The 17,807-nt window shown below is 34.8% G+C and overlaps 1 protein-coding gene across 9 annotated transcripts in view; it reads left to right on the forward strand.

Moving 5' to 3' along the window:
• The window catches only part of LOC128860293 (NAD(+) hydrolase sarm1), a 158,139-nt gene that overhangs the window by 96,929 nt on the left and 43,403 nt on the right, over positions 1–17,807 (forward strand). Inside the window, exon 1 of one of the 9 annotated variants that reach the window (XM_054097732.1) lies at positions 10,419–10,532. The exons of the other annotated variants lie outside the window; for them this stretch is intronic. The gene's annotated coding sequence lies outside the window, so the exon portion shown is untranslated. Of the gene's footprint in view, positions 1–10,418; positions 10,533–17,807 lie in introns of those variants that run through there. 9 annotated transcript variants of the gene reach the window in all.

Genomic DNA, 17,807 nt, shown 5'->3' on the forward strand with positions numbered 1-17,807 from the left:
TAAAAAATAATATTCCTGAGTTCATAGCCACAGAAAATTGGCCGCCTGGAAGTCCAGATTTGAATCCGTTGTACTACAGTTTGTGGTTAGAATTGGAAAATATGGCCGATTGAAGACTTCACAGAAAATGGAGAGCCTCACCCAATCTTTGGTTCGAGCAGCGACGCCAATATCCATGGAAAACGTGCATGCTGCAAAAGCTGAATGGCCTAATCGTTTGCAGGCTTGTGGAAAAGCAAATGGTGACCATTTCGAATGAAAATAAAAAATATACAATATATATTTTTTAATATATGATTAATAAATCTAACATCATTAAGAAAGGTATTCTAATTTCATATCTATAACGGACTTAACTTGTAACAGAACTTATGGCAGGAATGAGTATTTATTAGGGCGGGTCGATTTAAAAATCGCTCATTGCTCTGTGAAAATCGTATTCTAGGGATCAAAATAAGAAACTTTGCCGAAGGAACCATACCTCTAAAACGAATTCTGATGTCCCCCAATTTGGGTCGAACGAAAAATCCCACTTTGACCCATTTAGAGTGCTCCAATCGAGTCCAAATGTATGACCGACCGCCACTAACTTTGGACGGCCGATCCACCCATGCCAGTGGCACACCCCCTGGAACTCCCCTGGGGGGTTCCCCATACAATCATTTCAAAATATCACCATTTTTCTCTTTTACATGAGAAAAGAATCTAAAAAGTTCTACCCAAATTGGGGGACATCAGAATTCGTTTTAGAGGTATGGTTCCTTCGGCAAAGTTTCTTATTTTGATCCCTAGAATATGATTTTCACAGAGCAATGGGCGATTTTTTTGCCTCCCCACAAATCGACCCGGCCTAGTATATATGTATTGTATGTTATACTTGCCATAGTATATAAGGCTACAGATATGAGTAAAATTTGATGCCGATTATGTTTTGGTATTCAAACCACAAAAAGTTACCTGTTGCCAATGTGCCAAAGGTATGCAGAGTATTAGCAAACGAATAGCAGTGTCCTGTTATTTTGCCGCTTACAAAATTAAGACGATCCACTGCATAGTGCCGATCTCGGCTTGCCCTTGGTTCATTTTCGGTCAGGTAAAATATTAGCAAATTAGAAACAGTTTGCGCATTCATACTACACTTAGCAGTCAAGTTTTTGTCCGATCTCAATCCAGTCATGATCACTCTCAAAGAAATGTTTGTGTGCGAGATCGAACTTGGAGCTACATAATCAATGCTATCTATCCTTTAATAAGACTGAATTATGAACTGAGTCAGACTGTGAACATGAAAACATTTTAACAGACCAACTGAGCGATTGGGTCTTAACCCTTTAGTTTCCAGTGTTGTCTACTAATGACCAGAGTTAAAATAAAAATAATTTTTTAATACAAAGTTATTCTAGAGTAAAAATGGCGCTGCCTTATCCCTCTATATTTCTTTATTTTATCTTGTTCTTTATTTTCATATTCAAGCGATCGTACAATTCAAGTTTCATTACAATTAAATTTTACAAAATTTACAATTTTAAGCTTCTAACAAATATTCTTTGTGATTTCGTTAAAAGCTTCTCTGTGTCTTGCCACATTCCACAACTTTCTGATGCTTCCTATGCCTGTCTAGTGTCTAATATTGAGCAACCATCATGATATTTGTTTTCTTCTAATACTTCGACTTCCTTCTATTTTATCTTCCATGACGAGTTGCAACATTTTCTGCCAGTGATTTCGTAGAATATGCCGTAAGTAAGTTGCACTCCTTCGCAGTTAAAAGCTGCCTACTCCGGTTTACTCGGGCCCATATCTTCATGGCATACAAAAGTACTGACCATTTCTATTCCTGTTTTAATTTCTTTGGTGTAGTCCCAGTTCTCATTAATCCAACATCCAAGGGATCTGAATTTGCATACTCTTTCTATGGGTTCACTTTAAATGGGTAAGATTAATTTATTATAAATACTTTTTGTGTCTGGTTACACCTTGAATTTAGGGTTAGTGACATTGATCTTGAGGCCGTATTTATTACTGTATTCACCAACCTTATCTAAAAGGCCTTGTAGATCTTTGTTACTGTCCGTGACAAGTGTCGTGTCATCAGCATACCTGATGTTCTTAATAATCACACCATTTATATGTATGCCTTCTTGTGCATTGTAAATATACCTGTTAAATTTCGATCAAAAAATTGGTCCCCAAATTTCTTGAAAAAGTATTTCCAGTGTAATTATAGAAAAGAAGTGAATACGTATTGCAATGTTGTTTTTTTTTATATTGTCATTTAAGAAAATTGTACCTAATAAAAAAAAGTACAGGGAATTGAACTTTAAATAAAATTGTTTCAACTCAGTTTGGCTTGGAAATTGGAGAATTAATGGAGTTATGGACATAATGTTCCTTCCTGTATTTAACGGCCACTTTCGGGGTATTTAGCACCGTTTTATCATAGAGACTTAATTGCACGTGGTTCGTGCCGACTTTCAATTGAAAAGCTTGAGGAGCAAATAGAATAGAGGACTAATGTTGTCTACCATTTTTTTTTTAATTTTAGTCCCAATGGTCTCTACTGTTACCAAATTAAAAGAGGTATTCGAACTTAATCGGACTCGTATATCAACATTTTTTTACCGAACTTGTCAGGCTACCAATTTCTTGCGCTTTTTTTACTAATTTTCGATTACACACTTCACTCATCTGATTCACCTATTCCCACAACCCACCAGCGACGCCACTAGCCATTAAGGCTCATCGCTTGACACTCAATGTACTCGTAGTTGTGAGTTAGCTAAGTGAGTTTCGCCTGAATTTGTGTTGGAATGTGTGAATGTGAGTGTGTGACAATAGAAACCCACTTCACTTTGAAGCTATTTATTTTATGATTTGCCACGTTTGGATGTTCAGTTTTAGAGAGTTTTTTTACCTCTTTTTCTGTGTTAGCCGGTAAATTTTTATCAAAATGTTAAATTGTTGTTGTGTTATCATTTCATTGCATGGTCATGCTGAAATACTTTGCGAATTATGATGCGAATATTTGTCAGTTGGTGGAGATTTTCTGGTAAATCAAGTCAAAGCTTAATACAGTCTGCCATTGTTATATTTCGTGTCATTGACCATAAATCATCTAATCTACATATCGACATGACAAACTTATAAACGGAAAGTCCGTACTTTTTGTAAATATTGAAGTTTTCAAGGCACTTACAGGGTTTTTTGTTGTTCGTAAATTCAAATCCCTTAGCGCGAATACAGCAAGCAAACTGATATGAGTAAAATTGAACCACGAAAAGTTACTAATTACCAAAAAGTGCCAAAGGGATGCAGAATACTAGCAAATGTATATTTATGGCGTACGTTTTGATGTTGCTCCACAAATGGAGTTTTTAGGCCGTGTCCGAACGTCAGATTAATTTTTTATGAAGAGCTTTTTCATGGCAGATGTGCACTCGAAGGTTTGCCATTGCCTGTCGAGGGGCGACTGCTATTGGAAAACAGCGATTATAGGCCACCTTATTTATAGGTCAAACTTAGTCTATGTAAGTAAAGCCTCGCGATGCCTCTCAGTTATATATATAATTGGTGCTTACAACCGTTTTGGGTGTTTGGCCGAGCTCCTCCTCCTTATTTGTGGTGTGCGTCTTGATGTTGTTCCACAAATGGAGGGACCTACAGTTTTAAGCCGACTCCGAACGGCAGATATTTTTGTATTTAGGAGGAGCTTTTTCATGGCAGAAATATACTCGGAGGTTTGCCATTGCCTGGCGATGGGCGACTGCTATTAGAAAAATGTTTTTTCTTAATTTTGGTGTTTCACCGAGATTCGAACCCACGTTCTCTCTGTGAATTCTGAATGGTAGTCACGCACCAACCCATTCGGCTACGGCGGCCGCTTCTTAGTTATAACTGGGCGGAAAATTCGTTCATTTACAACAAGGCGAATCTATTAAAGGGGGTGTTGGTAAATCAGCTAATTTTTTTTTTTTTCGCTGTATCCATGTTGCTGTCAACACAGAATAAAGCAAAGCGAATTCATTTTTTGTTTTCCACTTTTCCAATACTTTGCCGTGACAATCAAACGTATCAAACATTGTTGTGGGTGTAGTCCCACCACCTTTAATAAATGCGCTTTGATTAACAAGAACTAACGTCGATAGCCAACAGAGAGGTGTTGCTACAAGTGGAATTGATTTCTACGTCAATAAGGATTGATCAGCGCCCGCTTTGGCAGTATAGCCACACGCCGTCCAAAATAGTTCCCCACCATAATGATTGCGTATAACTCAGCAGTACAACTTAGCATTTTCAAACATTTAACCTTAAGCGCTGCTAGATGCTTAGCTTTGTGTTAGGATAGTCTTAAACTGATTTACTTCGGGGTGTCCAAAAAATTCAGAAAGTATTACTCTGGGCCAGATCTACTTTCCTGCTGCTCAAATAAATGTCTAAATTTTTTTTGACTGTCTTTCGGGAACAAATTCATGATGGGCCACAAAGAATATGGAATTCGAAATAAGAATTTGACCGAACATAAATATCAAAAGGTGGAGGTAACCACAGAAATTTTTGGTGATTTCTTCTGTACACTTCTCTGCTTCCAATTTGAGTTTGAAAGTTACGTAAATACGTATTTTATCTTTTCTGTGTCTGAAAACTATTAATCCGGGTATATCTGTTAAAAGTTTATTGAATTGCTTTAAACCAGTCACCTTAAATTGGTAATAGCATCTTTCCTGCTCATTAGGATCGAAGTACAATAATAAAAATTACTACAACGGCCTACTTTCAGGCGTGATTTCTTATTGAACAGATTTATTTGCAATAGAAAAATAAGATCCACTCTCACAAATTAGAGTCAATTTATTTTATTGATATAAAATTAAACTGTTCTTTGAAATTCGGAAGGATAACTGAGTTCTTTTTTATAAAAAATTAATATGTGTGTCGAAATGTGTCGAAATTTCATTACACATTAGATCATCTTTTGTTCTATCATCATTATTCAGATTCCCAAATCAAGTTAACGGATATGGAAAATAGCAAAAATACAATCCAACATCGCATAGCCAGAGTGGCTGAGAGGACGAAGGCGCTGATGGATAACCCTCAATAGAGGTGGTTAAGTCAGTCTACTATAAGTAGGCGCGGGTTCGAATCCCGTCTCTGGCACAGAAATAAATTTTTTGCGCATACCACGACCTTTTTTATTTTTTTTACGCACGCGCACAAACAAGAGAGAGAAACAAATGTTGTTATGGCAGATACGTTGATATGAGTATTTAGCAGCGTCACTTAGGGTGTCATTGAAGTCCATATATTGGTCGTAAATATATCATAGAGAAAAATTAGTTTTAGCTAAGAAATCAGAATTAGTGCGTTTTAAATTAAATGCAATATCGGGAGCTGACAGCTCACCGCAAATTATTCGGATTTGTATGTGAAATCAAAAAATAAAAAATACAGTTGTATAGACACACTTAAGTGCATACACACACACATGCATGCATATGGTATATTAAATAAACACAATGTTTATCGCGCACCGAATCATAGGCCTGTCAATAATATTTCTACAAAAAAGTGACCAGTCAACTACAGTGGTGACCACATAATTATAAAAGACATTAGCCAATTGAAGGATGTAATTCGGTGCCTAAGACCCATTTCGAATGCTCATTTCAAAATTTTTTCTTAACAAAACAAAATCACACCAAATCATTTCAGGTGCTCGATTTATTTCTATTTACTTGGTAAACTGTAAAAAAGTTTTATTTAACTAAATTTTAAAAAATTTAATAACTTTTTTACTTTATTGTAGTTCATTATGTGCTCACCGCTGTAAATGCTAAGTTGAAAACCCATAGGAAATTACTAATAAAAAAATATCTGATTAAGTTTTTATGAAAAGCAAAATCAATCAAAAAACACACCGCTGAGGTGTATTATTATTAAGAATTACGTGAGCTTTCAACCAGCCGAACATCAGCATAAACGAATTTTTACAGAGGCAGATAAAAGATCAAATGATTTGGTACAAACGAAAATGTCATTGAATTGATTTTTCTCTTCACCATTTCACTCATTTAATTTGAATAACTTAGAATTTTTAAAAAAGCCAAAGGGGAAAAAACTAAACATAAGTCTGTACATACATACACAAACAAAAGGAAAAAAAACTTTTGACAATATTTGAGTTGCTAATTAGTAGATGAAGCGAGAATTCCGAGAATTCGTTGAGCTCATGCGAGCGTTTATAAAACTTTTGAGTTGACAGCAGAAATATACAATTCGCAGGTGCCAGTGATCGGCTCCAACGCTCTCATTCGCAAATACATACGTGATCATATGTGCTTACAAATGTAACTATCCCTGTAGGAAATTCAATTAACTTTGAGCTCATTATAGATGCACTATTTCTTAACCATACTTAGATGCACTTATATTATGTATACACCTGATTCTCTTTTAACACGGTAGATAGTACGTTCCCAAAACATTCGTGCAAAAAGAGAATTAGGTGAAAACATTATTAAAAACATTATTTTTAGATTTCGTTTAAGAATTTATTTTGTGCTTACACATATTAATTCATTAAATATATTATAAGAAATAAATTATGAAACGGTGAGAGCAAAATCTGCCGAGCCTCAGCGACTTTTCCTGAGACTAATTTGATACATGCGTCGAAAAATCTCACGCTATATGAAATTCAAGAAAAATTCTTAAAATATTGAAAATCGTGTAAAACGAAAATTAGGTATAAGTACTTGTCGCCCAAGAATAATAGAAGTGAGACTTCGCCCATCAGAGAGTGAGTGACGTCACATTAGCTGAATTGTGCAGTGTTGCCAACCATTTGCTCTTCGCAATAAATTTAGTGCTTTTTTATACCGAAAATGCGAGAATTTTGAAGTTGCGTGTTTGTTTCTTTTTTTTAATTTAAAGCTACCGAAACTTTAAGTTAAAAAAAAACTGTATTATTATACAAAAGAAGATTAAAAAAGGCCACTCTGAGAAGATGAAAGTTAGTTGGTTCTTATAAAATTTGATATTTTGAAAGTGTGAATTTAATTTTTTGCTTCTTTTAAGGTTATGAAAGAATATTAAATGTCCCTATCTCAACTCTTCTAATATTAATAATACCAGAAAATACTAAAGAAACTATAATGACATTTTTATAAAAATAGTACCTTATCTAGTTATTGTACATAACCCCAAATATAGCAAAAAAAGTCGTTCCCTTAACAAAAGAGTTTCGCTTAACAAAACAAATAGTAATAAATTAAATTATACATAACATTTATTTAAAAAAAACGTACATTTTAATGACAATTTGTCACGCATACAAAGTTCTTTAGGTAATTCAATAAAAATTTGGCGTTTTATTTTCTTTAAATGGGCACTTTAGAGAGTTTTTATATCTAAAGCTAGGCAACACTGCAGTAGCGAGAGAGGGATTTGACTGCTGGAAGCAGAAGAACACCAACAACAAACGCAACTGCGGCCAATGCGGCCAGATGTTAAAAAAAAGTAAAGCTAAATAAAACTGGGTGAATTATTGAACTAACTAACTTTTAAAAAATTTATATTTTACAAAATTATAAACATTACTAAAAAAATGTTATGAAAAAAGAACTAAAACTCCGAGACTAAATAACAAACAAAAAATGCTAAACCAAGTTACGAAAATGGTAATCTGGCCATACTGGTGCTAAAACGACGTAACTCATTGTCAAATTTGCAGAGCGCAAAGTAACAGTACCACGATAGTCGCCATCTCATTTTTAATTCCATCATGCATTTTTTCCCCCACTGGCTCCCTGTCCAGAGATTTTGAAGAGAATTGATGAGTGGTCGGTACAAACTGTGCACTTTTCTTTAGTCTTAGTTGCATGTTTAATATCCATATTTAAAGCAGTTAGCTCGGCTGCTATGCTTTCAATTTGACATTTCATTAGGCGTATGAGAAATGCAGTGATTGATTCGATGGGCAAATAAAACAATAATCAAAAAAGTGCTACTTGTTGCATACTTACAGGCGAGAAGAAAATTAAATGCAACTCGCTTACTTATAGCACGTATGTACATACATATCCTACACCCTTTTTGGGTATTTGGTCGAGCTCCTCCTCCTACTTGCGTCCCTCCGCATGCGTCTTGATGTTGTTTCACACATGGAGGGACCTATAGTTTTAAGCCGACACCGGAGCATAAGTAAACAAATTGATTCATAACGAAAATATAATTATTTTGCGCTTTTTGTTTCAGAACAGATGTTTTTTATTTATTTATATGAAATATAATTGTAAATAATTACATTACAGTTGTAAGGCAACTCCGCCTGAACATTTTTTTTATATTTTCGCCCTTACTATATTTGAAACCAATCAAAACTTAAACGCAGTGCTTGGGTTAAAAGTTGTCCATTTTAATAGTTGACTATGATATTTCTGACAGGGCATGTATCGTTCCATTCATGCATATATATATCTGTACGTCAACTACTCAACTATAGCAAAGGCCTACTCAAAAGCGTATCGCAATGGTGGCGATCGTGACATGCTAGATAAGAATAAATAATAATAGCAACAACAAAAACAAAAACAACGATTCTCAAAAGTACAGCAGAGCGTATGTGGAATTAATTAGAAGTCCCAAAGCTTGAAGCTCAAAGCTTTTTAAGTGCTTTTAACGGTAGTCGAGTTTAGCTGACAGATATTTTTTGAGCATTGCATTCATAACGAAACGAAACGAGCGAGCGAGCGAACGTTGGGCATCGGAAGAAGATCAGTAATCACATAATCGAATGATCGACACCCGTTGCACGATCCAAATAGAAAAGCAGAAAATTAATATAGATGATATAAAATTTTGTGCAGGAGACAAACGTAAAACGCCGAATCGCAAACGAAACCAAATTCAAACGAAGTAAATTAAAAAAAAAAATAAACAAAGAAGAACCAATATCGAAAAAACGAATTAAGTTAAAAAAAATTTAATTATTTTGTTAATAAAAATTTAAATATTTAAACGAAGAATAAAAAACAAACGAAAAATAAACAAAAGCGATTTCAGCAAAACAAACGAAAAACTGCTGAAAAAATATTTTAGTTTTTGATGCAGCTGCAAGAAAACGACGATCTATCAACAAAATAAATTAAATCAAACAAATAAAGAAAAGCTAAAAGCTGTAAGTAAAACTATATAAAAACAAACGAAAAAGGAAAAACAACGAAAAGCATAAAAAATAAATAACGAAAATAGTAAAATAACGGAAACGAGTGATACTTGACTTTAAATAAATTTAATCAAAACGAAGAGCGTAACAAAAGGCGCATTAGTTACAGTTTTTTATAAGCGAATTTTTTCCAAAGTGACTAACCAGCCGCGGAACTAAATGAAAACATTATCGAACAAATTTAACTGGGTATAGAATCAGTTAAAGCAGAATGCGATAATATTTTTGGTGAACAATCTGAAATAAAGCGAAATCATAAAACATAAAAAAGTAAAGAAATTTTCTTGCCATATCTCTGTTATCAGCTGAGAGACTTAAGCTAAAATAGCAAAAGTGAAGCAAACACTTGTAGATAGAGAGACGCAGAAAAAAGTTAATTGCGCATAGTACATGAAAAAAGGTACTGTACCCACAAAGACACTGGGTAGATCCAAAGCAGCTAATTAAAGGTGAAGCAGTTGCGAATACTGCACGAACGAGTGATAAATAAAAGATACTTATACAAACTGTGCATTACACACAGCCCACAAATATTGAATTAGACAATAGTGCAAGAAAAAGTGCTTAAAGTATTGCAGTGAAATTGAAAAGCAAAGCGTCACAAAAATATACGACTATTACTGCAGTGAGAAAACAGAGAAAACTGTTGCAGAAATACATTTTTTTTATAGATTACATACCAAGCAAATAAGACAAGCGAAATACGCTAAGCAGCACAAACTGTAAATAGTTAGATGCAAGAAATTGTGTGCTGATTGTGAAAAAAACGTGTGTGCCAAAGCTTAAAAATAAGCCAAATGGACTTGAGTGCATAACAGAACTATTAATCAAGTTCTATGAAAACCTTATATGTATGTGCTTAAGTACACAAATAAATTAATAAAAACAACGAACGTGTCCCAAGTGCTGTTAGAGCACCACTTGCGGTGTATCACACGTACCTACATACGAGCACATACCTACATGTGAACAATGTGCGCTTAAGATAGCAGCCAATCTTTAATGAAACAATAAAGTATACATTTTCGAAAGTACACACACACAAACACACGCACACACCCTCAAGTAAATACACAAGTTTGCAATTTTGATTCTCAAAAAGAAGTGATACTAAAGTACAAAGTAAAAGTTGATATAGAAACGTGTGGTAAAAGGAAGAGGCGAACCGGTTAGCGAATTGCAAAAGCATTAAAGTAAAAATAAATTTATTGATCGAGCGGCGATCAACGTGAAACACAAAAAGCGGAAAGAGAGAAAAACTAAACAAACGACGCAAAACAATTTGCAATTGTCGAGCTGTTGCGAGGTTAGTAGAATGGTAATTTTTATGTGTGATTTGAAGTGCATGAATGGCGGGGAATGTGACAGAACTTTATGGAGTGCGAGGCAATGGGCATCAAAACCACTGAAAACTAGTTTAGTAAACTATAAAAAAATTTATTAGCAGCAAACTTGCATTGTCTCGGCAGGAGTCAACCAAATGGAATAAAGTTTCAACCGCACCCCGACGTCCCAGGTTATAGGGTATTTTTTTTATTTTTCTTTTATAATTAAAACCAGAGACGTGGGTGTAGCACAGCTTGTGGCAGAAATTGGATTGTAAAGAGTCTTGAAGCATTGGGTTGGCAACTAAGTAATTGCGGATTTCACTCATATTTGATAGTTGGCAATTCAGCTGGCAATCAGTAAAAAAAGTTGTTTGATCGTTTGCGTAGTTTTCGTTTGGCATTCGTTGAAAAATGTAAAATGAAAAGGGACATTTTCGTCATATTTTGGTTTTTTATTTCGGCAAAGAGAAAACCGCACAGCAAGCTCATAAAAAGTTATAGGCTGTTTATGGTGACGAAGCCTTAAAAGAAAGGCAGTGTCAAATTTCGTTCTGGTGATTTTTCACTCAAAGATGAAAAACGCTCTGGTCGTCCAGTTGAAGTTGATGACAGTACAACACGTGGGATTGCAGAGAAGCCTCATGTGTCACATACATGCAATGAAAATTACTTGGCTATGTTCAAACACTCGATACATGGATTCCTCACGAACTAACGCAACGCATTAACAGCTGCGATTTGCTAAAGAAACGTAATGAAAATGATCAATTTTTAAAACGACTGATAACTGGCGATGAAAATGGGTGGTTTACAACAATATTAAGCGGAAACGATCATGGAGCAGGTCAGGTGAACCAACTCAAACAACATCAAAAGCTGATATTCATCAAAAGCATGTTTTGTTATCAGTTTGGTGGGAATACAAAGTAATTGTCTACTTTAAACTCTTACCACCCAACATCCCCACCATCCCACATCTTCGGCCACTCGGCAAAAATTATTGGAGCTCGGCTGGGATGTTTTGCCACATCCACCATATAGTCGTCAGCTTGCACCATCTGATTGCTTTTTGTTTCGCTCCTTACAAAACTCCTTGAATGGTAAAAATTTCAATAACGATGATGATCTCAAATTGTATCTGATACAGTTTTTTGCTAATAAAAACCAGAAGTTTTATGAATGTGGGATTATGATCATGCCTGAATGGTGGCAAAAGGTCATTGATTAAAATGGGCAATATATTACAGAATAAAGTTATTTAGTTCCATGAAAACATTGTCTTTGGTTTTCTAAAAAAACTCCCCAATTACTTAGTTGCCAACCTATTACATTAGAGCAACCACAAATACAAAAATGTTTATTTCCGCTACCCCGCGCGCATTTCCGGGATAGCTTGTAGATAAAAAAAAGGCCTGCAAGCAAAAACTGGACATTTGTTGTGGGGAAAACCTAGTCAGTTTGGGTTTAAAGCACTAAACTTAAAAAAACCAAAAAATTGTGTGTGGCCCAAGAAAGTTAAAAGTATACTCGTTTCAAGTTTCAAGAAAAGTGACATAATTCAAAAATACAAAATACTGAGTTGGGTCAGTTTTCTAGATAAGTGACGCGCCAATTCGATCACCTGACAAAACGACACTAACGCCATCTCTCAGAATTGCTTCAAGATTCGCTTATGACGCTTTTCCAGATAAAAATATATAAACTCTGTAGTTGATTTTTGCTTTTAACGGCAAAACTCCGAATTTGAGTTAATTTCGAGTTGTGTCGCTTTTCTCGAAAACCATCGATTTCTCTTCCAAAAGTGGTTTGGTGAAAAATAATACTAAAACACTGTCATGTAGAATAAAAGCAGGAATATTTCTTTCATATACGAGTATACTTTTAACTTACTTGAGCATCCGTCCTTGAATCTTTAGAGATCAAGATAATTATTAGTTTTAAAAACTATTTTTTAACAGCGAAAATAAATGCTTGAACTGCAGAAGTTCTAACTTGATATATAAGTAAATTTAATGTATGCACAAGGTGGCGCAAAATGAATCATCCAATTTTGTTTCTGATTAACTATTTTAATAAATAAAAAAAATTTAGTATGATGGAAATCTTTATTTTGACCTTTAAGCGTTCCATTGTTTGTCTGTTTGCATATGGCAGTTGTCTACTTCACGAGAGCCAAATATGATTGACGTACGACGCCATTTGTAAATTTTATAAATATTCGAGTTGATTAATTTTGTGCCACCTTGCACTTTCATTCGACATATCGTTTACTCAAATGTATTTCAAGTTTTACCCCATTTGGTAGTAAATTTTTGTGCTTTTAGTCCAAGCAGACTAGGTTTTCTCCACCACAGAAGCCACGTTTTTTTTTTTGCACATCTTTTTTCATCTCTAAGCTGTCTGAGAATGCGCGGGAAGTGCCAAAGTTAAACACATTTGAAACTCCCATACAATTTGTGGGTGTTCTAACATACATACATACTTACTCGTACATATACCTAATATGCCACCATAGCCTTTATATTACATTTCCTAGTGGGTGAGTATAAGGAAAGGCTACGCATATTCTTCCGCTATAGGCGTTGCAACAAGATCGTGTGAAGGAAAAAGCACTTCACAGCTATTCTGTAACTTTCCCACACTGCTTGGGACATAATTTTCAGATAGTCTATATCGAGTGTCTGTAGTACTCTCCGTTAGCTATAAAGTTTGTGCTGAAAATCTTTTTTTGTCAACTTTCTTTTGCATAGCTTCAACGAACTCAAATTTTGTTCCTTTTAAATCAGACTTCAACTAAGGTAGCAAATAGAAGTCACACACTATTCCTTTCGGCTATTAAGGTGTATAGTCTCTCATTGGGAAGTTAAATTTAACTAGAAATCTTGGAAGGCAATGTATAATAAAATGGCGCCGGTGCAGAACACTTCTTGCCTTTCCGTAGATCGGGTCGTTTTCGTCTTATTATTTCAGGGAGTTCAGCAAAGATTTGTTTACAGAACCACATGCGACAAATAAAAGACTTCACGCGAAGTTTGCTCTTTTTAAATTTAAACTGCTTTTGCAGCATAGCATCCCCATTTCAATATTTCCTAACGTTGCGTCTCAGTAACGGGGTTATGTCATTCAGATTCTAGCACTTTTTTGAGCTCGAAATATTTATGTAGCTGTCAGTGTCGAAATAACACGACATTTAAGGGGTTAGGGGTAGTCAAAATTTTCAAAAAATTGGATTAATTTTCTTTAAGCGCAATAGCTTAAAAATATTGTGTGAAAATTTGAAATGAATCCGACAAATACTTTTCGAGTTATTCAACAATTAACAAAGGGCACTCGGGCGCTCCGGAGCGGAAAGCAAAACTTTAAACGCATTTTTCTCAAAACTATGTTTTTTGAACTGTAATTTAAAAGCTGTTTGAAAACAAAGCAATTGCCCAGCAAAAAAAAAATGATTGAAAATTAATTTTTTCGGGCCTCTCACCTCCTCCTAACCCCTTAAAAGATAAACCAGCGGTTGAGATATTCTTTATGACTACAAATACAATTTTATTTTTCTATAGATCTTCTATTTTGCTGTTTATAACAACAAAGATTTATGTATTTTAACTTTATATACATAACATAGGCTTTTTTGTTTTTATGAATACACGAAGGTTTTTTGATAAAAAATTTTCAAAATTTAACAAATCAGTTACAAAATCTAAAACTTTTATTTACATATATGGCATTTGTTGTAGAATGAACTAGATTATAAAGAAAACTTAATCGAAATTAAAAAAACAATAAAGAAAAGTATTTAAAACTGGTCGAAATGTCGCTCCGTATGCAACTACATAGTCTTAGTTCGCCATTTTTTGTAGAACTCATATCTATGACTTAACATTCTTAGCTTGATATGACTGATAAATTAATATGCTCGATAAGCTTTCGATAAGATCAGTAAAAACAAAGAAATGTGTTGTGACTCAAAAAACAAAGTAAAAAATTTATTAAGCAGTCATTGAAAGTTTGAATGATCGAGCAACTTAATCAAATGTATGGCATGTAAGTACATAAGTACACAAATTTAGTTGATATGAAAAACAAGATCTAGAAAGAATTATTATATATACATATATATATATATATTTATGGTGTGCGTCTTGATGTTAGGAGAGCTCCAACGTTTTATGCCACCTCCGAATGGTAGATGGTTTTTTATGAGCAGCTTTTTCATTGCAGAAATGCACTCGAAGGTCTGCCATTGCCTGAGAAAGAACATTTGAATATAAGTACGGGCATAAATATCAAGCTAACACATTTACAGTTAAGCAAAAGGCAGCCGAAACTTCTTCCATATTGATGTTGAAATTAATTGCTGTTAATTTCATTCAGGGTTAGCTCCTACTAAGATAAATGCTAAGAAAATATGCTAAGCTGTAGAATTACCTTTGTGGAATGCAGTTTTTAAAAGATCACATAACCGATCACAAAAGTACGCCACAGAGTAGGGTCCTATCACCACCATGGTGGGCATCGATAACATTCATAAACTTCATAATTCAGAAACTGGAAACTCCGAATGCAGGCTCTGCCACAATTAGTTGTAATGTCTCAAAAACCGAGTGGGGTTTCGTCACAAAGAACTGACGACCTACCCAAAAATGGTGTATACCTGTACAACACACTCACGATGTAAGTATGTAAGTGCTCATAACCTTAGAAGTAACTAAGACTTTTTGACTTTATGACTAAAAGCAGCACAAGATAGAGAAAATTGGAAATCAGTGGATGAGGCCTATGTTCAACTATGGACGCAAACAGCTGGTTGATGGAGATGATATGATGATTTTATGGTCATGATTTCTGATGTACCACTGCCCCTGAACTTCACAAAAGACATAAAAGAGTAGAACATGCAGGTACTCACACTCAGGTTACTCAACAAAGAACTGCCCTCAAGATTGGGGCTTCGCCTTAGACTAGAGCTACTCTAGCTCGTTCCTACTACAGTCGGTTCTACACTACTGGGGCAACCCGGATTTATATCTGACCAAGAACTGTCACTTTTTCTGTTTCTTCTAAGACTTATCGTATACTCTTTGCCAAAAATTATATAAAGGGTGGCGCAAAATTAATCGGGTGGCGCAAAATTAACCATTCAACTTTTTACTAAAAAAAAAATTATTTTGAATGACGGAAATCTTTATTTTGACCCTTACGTGCTCCATTGCTTGTCTGTTTGTATGCTGCAGCTGTCTAGCTCACAAGTGTCAAATATGATTGCCGTAGGACGATATTTGCAAATATTATAAATCTTTCCATAATTGATTAATTTTGCGCCACCTGTTAAGTATACATACATGTACATACATATATCAAGGGCATTAACGTATGTATGGAATCAATCAATGGGCGGACGGACGGCAATCAAAATAAAAATTTTGCCCATTTCAATTCGTTCCTAAAGTAAGAGTGAATGTGAACCCGAGTCAAGTTAATATATCTCAATATTTGCTCGAGCTTTTCGTGTGCTTGGACGGACAGGCAGTCGAAGCTAAATTGCATCCACCCATCATATAAAGGGTGGTTAATCGCTTTCCTTAGGCTGCTAATAACAACTTTTATGTGCAATGAGGAGAATTATCTAGAAAGGAAGACTACTATAGGTATTTTAGAAAAGTGAAAACAGTTCCAAATTTCAAAAAAAAAAATATACTAATATTTTCAACTTTTTAATTCGAATTTTTAGAAAACTTTTGAACATGCATTTTTACAGCCCATTCAATTTTAATAGCATAAAGTTGAAGTTGCTTAAAAATCGCGCTGATTTTTCACAACTTTTTTCATTTTTTTTTTTTTTTTTGCATACAATGGCGAACGTTTTCTGGCATTTAAAGCACACATTCGGAAATCTTTAGCATGGAAGAAAATTGTCAAAAATGTCAAAAGTTTTCTAAAGATTCTGATTAAAAAGTTAAAAAATTTCGACGACAATTTTTGAAATTTGTATGATGTTCGTACGAAGCTTGGAACTTTGATTTGTAGAGCCTTCGCTATACAATGAATTATATTTTCATATAAAATTAACGAAAGAAACTAGCATGAAAAATTTTGTGAACATTGTAAAAGGATAAAGTGACTTAATTATGTGTGCATAAGTACCCTATGATCAGAAAGTACCGGGAATGTTTACATAAAACAAAACAGAGTTAACTTTCAGTCAAATTAATTTTATCTCCTTCAAAATATGACCCGTCTGAGGCAGCATACGTGTGCCAACGTTTAACCCAGTTCTCCATGCACCCTTAGTAGCTCAACGAAGGGATGGCCTTCAGCTCCTTCACCGCATTCACTTTGATCTCCTCTATCGACTGAAATCTCCTTCCAAGTTGAAGGGAAACAAAAAGAAGTCGCACGGGGCCATATCAGGTGAATGCGGTGCTCGCTCGATGCTATTTACTTGGTGTTTGGTCAAATAATCTAGCACAATTTGGGCTCGGTGCGATGGCGCGTTATCATCATGCAAAATCCAAGAATTGTTTGCCCCCATTTCCGGCCGTTTGCGACGTACAGCATCTCTCAAACGCTTCAAAACGGATAAATATAATTCTTTATTGGCTGTCTGGTCCGATGGAAAGCACACATGGTGCACTACGCCTTGGCAATCGAAGAAAACAGTCAACATCATTTATCACATCACTAAAATTAGCCAATTTTCCCAGACTCATAATTTATAAAATGCATTCGCTTGAGTTAAATGCCTACACGCAAGAAATTTTACTAATATACTTATTAACAATTTTAATTTTCTGAATTAACACTAATTTTATAAATAAATCTCAAACATCAACTATTTTAAATAAATATGTAATTTTCAATTTCCTTTGAATTTTCGATTTTGTGAATTTCAAAATGCTATTTTGAGTTTCTCATTTCCGATGAACATTGGTAATGTTTTCCTAATTGTCGAGGATGAGTTGGCATCAAGAAGCATTAAGCTGATGACAGTCAAATTGCCCTCTTAGTCTGGGATAGAAAAAATTTAAAAATACAAAATTTCACAATTATTTCATTTTAGTATTAGCTTCCAGACAGCTTATTTCCTTATAAAAATTAAATGTCATTAGCAAAAGTGCGACTTTTGGTCGCCACACACGCCTACGCACAAGTAGCTCAAAAAGGCGGCAAAACTGAATGGGCACTGAATGACACAATGTGCCGGTAATTACCTTACATATACACCCATATGGGAGCATATACAAACCTACGTACAT

The sequence above is a fragment of the Anastrepha ludens genome, chromosome 4 (assembly GCF_028408465.1).
Source record: "Anastrepha ludens isolate Willacy chromosome 4, idAnaLude1.1, whole genome shotgun sequence".
In the NCBI taxonomy this organism is placed as follows: Eukaryota; Metazoa; Arthropoda; class Insecta; order Diptera; family Tephritidae; genus Anastrepha; species Anastrepha ludens.